General features: G+C 40.8%; 1 long non-coding RNA gene across 1 annotated transcript; it reads left to right on the top strand.

The window, feature by feature from the left end:
- The first annotated feature begins 6,691 nt into the window (after window positions 1–6,691).
- LOC120436158 lies at window positions 6,692–7,928 on the top strand. The gene is made up of 3 exons (XR_005610195.1): window positions 6,692–6,716; window positions 7,197–7,292; window positions 7,392–7,928. It is a non-coding gene; the product is annotated as an uncharacterized LOC120436158 (long non-coding RNA).
- The last annotated feature ends 564 nt before the right edge of the window (window positions 7,929–8,492 follow it).

Consider the following 8,492-nt stretch of genomic DNA (forward strand, 5'->3'; position numbering starts at 1 on the left):
AGTGCTTTCTAGTTACAAGTAACTTTAAAGGTTGACTTTGTAGTTCAAATGATCCATACTCTCACTTTGTGTTGGTGCAAAAAAAAAAACAACCACAATTTAAAATCTCCGATGCATTATTTTCAGTGTCTCTCCTACTTCATGACAGGTAGACCACCAGAATATGAGGTTAAGTCTGTATTTTGAAGTCTAGAAACCAACCTTAAAGGTGTAAAGACCGATGGAGCAGCCAAGGAAAAGCCTAGTGGCCCATGTAAAATAACTATTACAAAGGTCTCTTCTATATTTTAGATATATTGTTATACTGCTATATTTACAGCAGTACGATAAAGTAAAAGTGTTTTAAGTCATCGTTCTGTCAACGTTTATCAAGTCAAAGAAACATAACTTTTTAGACTCAAAAAGAGGAAGGACAGACGAGAGCAGGATGAGTGTACCACCAGGAGTTTGGAGTTCAGTAGTGATGTCGACGACTTTGAGCACACAGAAAGATTTTTCTGATGGGTGAGTAGTTTGTGTTTTTTAAAGGACTGGAACATTGTTACCACTATATTGAAAATATAGACTCATACACTAATATCTAGTAGTTAATTCACCGGAAACAATTGTTGGGTACCTGTGGTTAGGTGGCTTCTCTCTACTGTTCCATGCTTACAAACATTACAGTTGCCTTTATGTTACTTCAGCAAAGCTAAATCTGTTTTGGGCTTGTGGTAGCCTGGTTGAAGAAGATAGTGTGAGTTTGTAGCTTGAGCTTAAATAAATGTGTCCACCAACCTGATCTCTGACTGTGGTTGTTGTCCATGGTGCTGATTTAAAAACTGAAATGATCAATAATCATCAGTAAATGTTGCTGCTTGTTTGTGGGTCTCTCTGCATTCAGTTTTCAGAAGCTGCAAAGCTGAAACCAGTCACCAAGTTCCCCAAAAACCCAAGATGGGTTTCAGGGAAAACCTGGGATATAAACTTGGTGACTGGTTTCAACACAATAGAGCACGCTTTGCAGCTTGCTGAAGTGTTGGGTTGCTTTTGCATAATGCTTAGCGTTACACAACTGCACTGTGATACTATGATCAGTTTTGCAGCATTTAGGTGAACATGAGCAGAGAGTATAACAAGACTGTTAGCCCTGCACTAGACTGGCGACCTGTCCAGAATGCGACATGCGTCTTGGCCTTAAACTGAATCTAGTCTAAAAAATTACGTTTCTTGCTTGAAGGTTAACTCTTTAATAGCAGTAATCTTATATAATCTACTATAACTAGTTTGTCATTACCGAACATTGCTAAGTAGAATAAGCTATTCAGTAGTGTGGCTGAACACATTTACACAACACCCACAAACACAACATAATTGTACACAATACAGTTCTCACCACCATCTCTTACTCACACGCTCACAGAAATGCAAATATGGTGATATAATGCTTGTAGGCTTTAAAAAAAAAAAAAAGCCTACTGCTCCGAGTAGCATCAGGCAGTTATATCGTATTTTAATCAACACTAAACCCCCCACCCCCACGTCTCCCTTCCTCCCCCTCCTTGTGAGTGTAGTGTTGGTTTGTGGGTAAATGAAGACCGTTTTGCAGCGTGAGCAGATGGTGAGCATTGAAGTGCCTGTTGACAGGTAGCCTATAGCTTGTTGTCTGAGTTGGCGTTATCACACACGCAGCGAGACACACACACACACACACACACACACACACACACAAACACCTATGCGCACACACTGCAGCAGCTCTGAGCCTTAATTGGTACCCAGAAGGGTTTGATGGAGAGAGAAAGAGAGAGAAAGAGGCTGATATGAAAGAGGAAATGAACATCAAAAACGAAGACCAGCTGGTCAACTATTTACCTCCAAAGCAGTGAAGGGAAGAATTTACATTTAATGCTGAATTTTACTGGAAGGGGAAAAAATGAAGTAAGCAAACATGTGAATTGCTGTGTGAAGTATTAGTTTGCACCCCTGAGATATTAAGACAACAACAACAACAAAGGCCTTGCTGTCGATGACAGCTGTCATGGAATCACAGACATCTATCTGCATGTTGGTCTGTCAAACAGCTTTTCTAAAAGGCTTTCTTCAAAGCGATAACTCACAAATTCATCGTTAATTTAATTTTGTGACATTCGTGGTAATAACTGAATATCATTATGTTGTTGCTGTAGTGCCTGCCTGTGGGAGTGTTTGTCAATCAGACAGTAGGGGTGGTATTTTTTCCCGTCGTATTTCAGTAAGAATTGCTCTTTTCTGTGCCTCTTTATGTTGGCTTTTGCTGCTGGAGCTAACTATCTCCTTCTCTCCTACACTCAAAGATGACTCATAATTACTCCTTCACTCAGCAGCTGGATAGTTGACTGCTCAGGAAAAATTATGTTCGGTAGTGCCAGAGGCTGTGTTGCATATGTAGGAGCTATGAATATAGTAGTCTGCTATAACAGTGTAGACTGTTGTCCTCGGCATACGAATGGTCTAAGTTCATGTTTTTGATAATAATTGAGCATTTAACCTCATTCAAAGTCCATGCACAAGCCTGAATTAGAATCAGAAATAAGAAAGAAATAAAGAAGCAAGAAAAGTGGGATAAGAGTGGACCTTGGATCAGACCGACGTACACTATACTGCCAAAACTATTTGCTCGTTTACCTTCACACACACGAACCATTCTTAGTCCATAGTGTTTTAATATGATGTTGGCCCACCCTTTGCAGCTATACGGGAAGGCTTTCCACAAGGTTTAGGACTGTGTTCATTGGAATTTTTGGGAATCATTCTTCCAAAAGCGCATTTGTGAGGTCAGACATTGATGTTGGATGAGAAGGTCTGACTCAGAACACCTTTGGGATTAATTAGAAATGAGACTATCAGGTTGAGGTCATACTCAGTGGATGCCAGTCAAGTTCTTCGACACCACACTCACTCATCCATGTTTTTACGGACCTTTGTTTGTGCACTGGTGGGCAGTCATGTTGGAACAGGAAGGGGTCGTCCCCAAACTGTTTCCACAAAGTTGGGAGCATGAAATTGTCCAAAATATCTTGGTTTACTGAAGCATTAAGGATCTAACTTCTAAAAAACAACCCTGCACCATAATTCCCCCTCCACCAAACTTTACACGACCCTGCATTTAATCATTAGTTATTATTAATCTCTGGCTCTCTTCCACAGCTTGTCTTTGTCCTGTCTTTCTCCCTCACCCAGAACCTGTCACGGAAGATGGCCACCCATCCCGTAGTCTGGTTCTGCTGGAGTTTCTTCCTGTTAAAAGGGAGTTTTTCCTTCCCACTGTCACCAAAGCGCTTGCTCATAAGGGGTCATCTGATATCTGATTGCTGGGGTTTTCTCCGTTTTCCCTGTATTACTGTAGGCTCTTTACCTTACAATATAAAGTGCTTTGAGGCAACTTTTGTTGTGATTTGGTTTTATAAAATTGAATTGAATTGAATTGAATTGAGTCAGACAACTACAGTTCTCCTGGCAACTGCCAAACCCAGACTCGTCCATCAGATTGCCAGACAGAGAACAGTGATTTGTCACTTCAGAGAATGCATGTCTACTGCTCTGAAGTCCAGGGATGGCGTGTTTTACACCACTACATCTGACTCTTTGCATTGGGCTTGTTGATGTAAGTCTTGGATGGAGCTGCTTGGCCATGGAAACCCATTCCATGAAGCTCTCTACGCATCTGGTCTTGAGCTAATCTGAAGGCCACATGAAGTTTGCGGGAACTGATCTTGTATAAACTTGGCAACCTGTGTGCACTATGCACAGGGGCATCCACTGCTGGAATTCCTTGCGCTCCTGAGAATGACCCATTATACGTGAATTTGATGATTTGGATGGGTGAGTGAATAATTTTAGCAGTATAGTGTAGGTACTACTGGACAGATGACTGAATAGGGAAGCGGGATTACCAAAGTGGATATTTTAGACTCTGAATTTGCATTATATAACTGACTTAAAAATACAATGGTATATAGATGTAACAATTGCACGTGACTTCATGGTGTAGTGGAGTGAAAGAACCCTAGTTTAATCCCAGGAGGAGACACAAATCCAATTGGGAATGACATCATGAAGGGGACCCCGTGTAAAAAAAAAAAAAAAAAAAAAAACTCCGCCAAATAAAAGCATGCAGATCCACCTACTGCTTTATTCCCATATTAATAAAGGAGCAGATGAAAGTAGCTTCTTTATGTAGCAACTGTACCAGAGACATTAAAAGATAGAGACATGGTACTCAAAAAATCCTCTATGGTTGATGACCTGCATCTCCCACCATAAAGCCGGCAATATCCAGCTTCCTGGAGGCATATGAGCTAGTTGTCATGTTGCACTGATTCTTGTGCATAATTGAAGTTTAGGACTATTTCAGCTGTGCGATGGCAAACAAACAGTTGGAAAAATGTCATTAAGCATACTTATTGTTTGTCTTACTGCATCTATATTGTGAATTTGGCTTGAACATTGCTGAAGTGCTCTGCTGCAATGAACCTGAGAGGGTGATCATGCTGACACTCTGGACTGAGACATAAATTATGGGTATGAATATCCTCCCATTCATTTCGATAGGGAGGGGCTTAGCCTTATTAACCGCAAAAAGTGTCCAGAGGTTGCCGAAATCTGTCATTATTTCAGCAGTGAGCATATTAATTTTATCCTGTTTTGGATAGGAGGTTGTTCTTGGAGTACACAGTCATGCAGGAAACAGTGTTAGTCTGCTTTTAATTAAGCTCATCTGAGAAGGGCAAATAAGGTTTCCTAATGTGCTTGACTCACCAGTAATCATAGCTTGAGGTGTTAGCAACAGGCCAACCAGCTTATGTGCTAACACCTCCAGTGACTCATCTGACAAAGACCAACATCTCCACAGCTCTCTTTCTGTTTCCTGTTGACCCGACCTCACGTCTTTTTTCAGATTTCAGGATTTCACTTTATAACTCAGCTTTTTTTTTACTTTTCTCAGACATAGAAAAGGTAGAAAAGGTTTATTTTCGTATCAACAACATGCTCAGCATGAATCTTGTGTGATCTTGCAGTGTGAGTGATACACACACACTGAGTGTGCATTTTTGTGTGTTGTGAGCCTCACACAATCCAAGCAGTGGTCGCAGGCCAAATGGCGCATGGAGAAGCTTCATTTGTGTAAGTGGCCACTGGGGGCGGTGTTAAGTGTCCTGGAGGGTCTCCAAGGTTATTTTACACACACACACACACACACACACACACACACACACACACACACACACACACACACACGCACACACACACACACTCAGAAATGAGCGTGTGTCCTGGAGGGACTGCGGGGTCGTTACCCTACTAATGGGGCCATATGGTCACAAAACAAACACAAACTGTTCCTCCTCTCCGCCTGTAATAAGGTCATGAAAATGCTGGTCTCAATCTGATGGAGAAACCAGCTGAAGAAAATGTGCCAGAGGATGTGGACTGAAGTCACCATGAGGAAGGTCAATAACCCACAGCATCTCTTTTCCACGTATGTCTCAATATGGAGTTTCTGTGAGACTTCTAGTTCTTTGATACAGATGAGGTCATAATTATTACTATTTCCTGTTAAATAGTGCTGTTAATTTTCCAAACATCCTAGTTTTGTTATGATTCTTACATTACTTTACTTTGCATGCAGAAATAAAATGATTTCACACAAACCAAAAACTACTAGGGACAAAATTATTACCCCTCCCCCCACCACCCTGATGTGCAGCAGTTTCACACACGTCTCCTGAGCAATCCCAGCCCATCTTTCTTTGGCTAATCGCTTAATTTTCTACATATTTGATGGTTATGTGGCATGGACCTTGGTCTCTGTTTTACCCCACAGTGGGATTCAGTGGGCTTTGTGCAGGGCAGTCAAAAACATTCACTTTGGTCTTCTGGAGATAGTTCTTCGCCAAATATTTTTGGGCCGTTGTCATGTTGGAAAACAAAGCAACAGTCCAGACACAGTTTTGCTGCTCACTGCTTGAGGTTTCTTTAAAACTCTTTATGATTCCTTCTACCTTGATGAGATTCCCACTTCCAGACGCACCAAAGCATAATACTCCCACCACCATGTTTCACTGTGGGGACGGTGCTCTTTGGATCATATGCTTCTCCCTTCTTTCTGCAAACATAAGCAGCGCAGGGCTTTGCTAACTTTACATATCCATCTCCTGCTTTATGATCATTGGGAAATCTTTTTCTCAAGTTTGAACTGATTTTGTTTTTGGCATGATGCAAGTGACAGCTTAAATCCTTGTTGAAGTTTTTGTGGAAATTGGAAAAATACCACTCGGCTTTGACTTGATTTTACAAGCTTTGGGCGTTACAAAATTAAAGCCCATCATTGCACAGCTGTTGCTAAGGCTCAATAAAAAGGTTGTTTTTTCTCTTGGTTCTTCTTCCCTTTATGTGTTTCTTAGCATGTTTTCTCATGTTTTCTCTGTGCCTGTCCTGGTCCCACATCTCATGTCTAGTCATTACTAAATCAGTCATGTTTCAGTGTGAAGTGTCCCTGAGTCTCTGTCTTTGCATATGTGTCGTGTTTCCTGTTTTACTTTGATAGTCCGTGTCCTATGTCAGTGTATCCTGCTCTGCTTCCTCTGTCTCTTTATATCAGATTAGCTCCAGCTGTGCTTCCCTCCTGTTTTTCTCTATTAGTTGTTGCGTACTCCGCATTACCTGTGTGGTCCTCAACTGTCATGTTTTGCCAGGTTAGATTATGTCATGTACTCCCAGTTTAGGTCATTTTTCCTAGTTTGAGTTTTTGTTTTATTTCTAGTGCTCATGTATTGTGCTTCTTAGTTTGCTTTTGCCAGCGAATAAAAGCTGCCGCCTTTAAGTTAAATACTCCGTCTCAGAGTGCTGCGTTTGGGTCAAACCACTGCCTGCCACATGGCAAACCTTGACATTTTTCAGGGGGCTAATAATAATTTTTGTATTTTGTAAGCTAATTTTGTTATTGTGTGCTAATGGTCCAACAGGATTGTGTTATGGCTTTCCCCTGATGGTCATCATATACTTAAAATTGTGCAATAAATGGTATTTAAAAAAAGCCCTTTAAGGGTTCTGCTGACATGCACAAGCGTCCCATACTGCAATCATCACTGCTCACACCTGGAAAAAGTTTGAAGTTGATTAAAAGGTAGTCTGTACACCAGAAAGACAGTAAACTAAATATTAGCTCATTATAGCTGCAGCACAGGGAACCACAGAGGGACTTGGCCTACTGAAGAACTTTGGAGGGAAAGTGAAAGAAAAGAGTGAAAGTGACTTTTCATCACAACAAGGTACTGAAATTTGTGAGACCAACAAGCTGACTTATCCAATCATCTGCAGCAGTCTTGCCTCCTTAACAAGAGAATATTCTGTTTACTTACCATCATTAGATTTGCCAGTATGTAGCGCCCATCACAACGCAGCTTAAGGAGCCTTGTGACCAAGAATCTCTGCTTTGTCATGGCTGTTCACCACGTCCCACCAAATACAGCTGATGGACTTCGAGTTGATTGATTGACTTGATTGATCTGTCTGCTCACAAAAGGTCAGAAAAGAAGCTTTAAAGATGTGTCATTATTGCAACTGTACGGTGTAATGTTGCTTGTTCGACCTTTTGAACCCTTGCTTTTTTCTGCTGTACATGTACCTATTTTATGCGATAGTATTTTCATGAACTTTACCATCTCATCACCTTCGATTGTTGTACCTGGTGGTTGTTGCGATTGGCAGCTTGTTATATTTGAGGTGTTGACTGAACTTATTAACAAGTTGTTGAAGCTAGGGGAGGACTGTGGTTTCCTCTATAGAACATTTTCATTGACCTGTAGATCAACTATAGTCTTATGGTAATATCAACACCCAACCAGTGCCTGTGTGTACAATGGCAGTGGGAAATTTGTGGAAAAAAGTGTATTTCTGATCAAATGTGACCAGCTTTCAGAAAAAAATGCAAAAACTTCCTTTACTAGTAGAAGCTAATGCCACAATGACCATTTTGTTAGACTGCAAATGCCTTTTCTATTTTTCAGTGATAAATGTTTTGCTTCTTGATTGATTGATTGATTGATTGATTGATTGATTGATTGATTCAACAGTGAGCTACATGTACTTCACACAATTCTGTGCTAAGGTACGGCACAGTCCTAAAGACAATTATACATTCATACATATATTCTGGAGTAAACGTAGTTGACCTCCATGAATTTCAAATTTTAAACTTTATTTTTTTGTACAAATTACTTTCAAACTACTGAGGATACAACTCTACACTGAGCTAAATCCCTTTTAAGTAGTAAACCCACTGTGGCCTGTTACCATCATGTTACCATCAGGACGTGGCAGACAGGATTTGGGCCCCAATGCAAGACACAGGGGACAGGAAATAAACTCAAAAGGCAGCTCTATGCTAAACTCTAACAAAACACAAAACAAAGGCTGTCCAGGAACAAGGAATTCAACAACTAGGGAAATACAGAGCTGAGACACACACA

This window comes from Oreochromis aureus, linkage group 23 (assembly GCF_013358895.1).
Source record: "Oreochromis aureus strain Israel breed Guangdong linkage group 23, ZZ_aureus, whole genome shotgun sequence".
Lineage (NCBI taxonomy): Eukaryota > Metazoa > Chordata > Actinopteri > Cichliformes > Cichlidae > Oreochromis > Oreochromis aureus.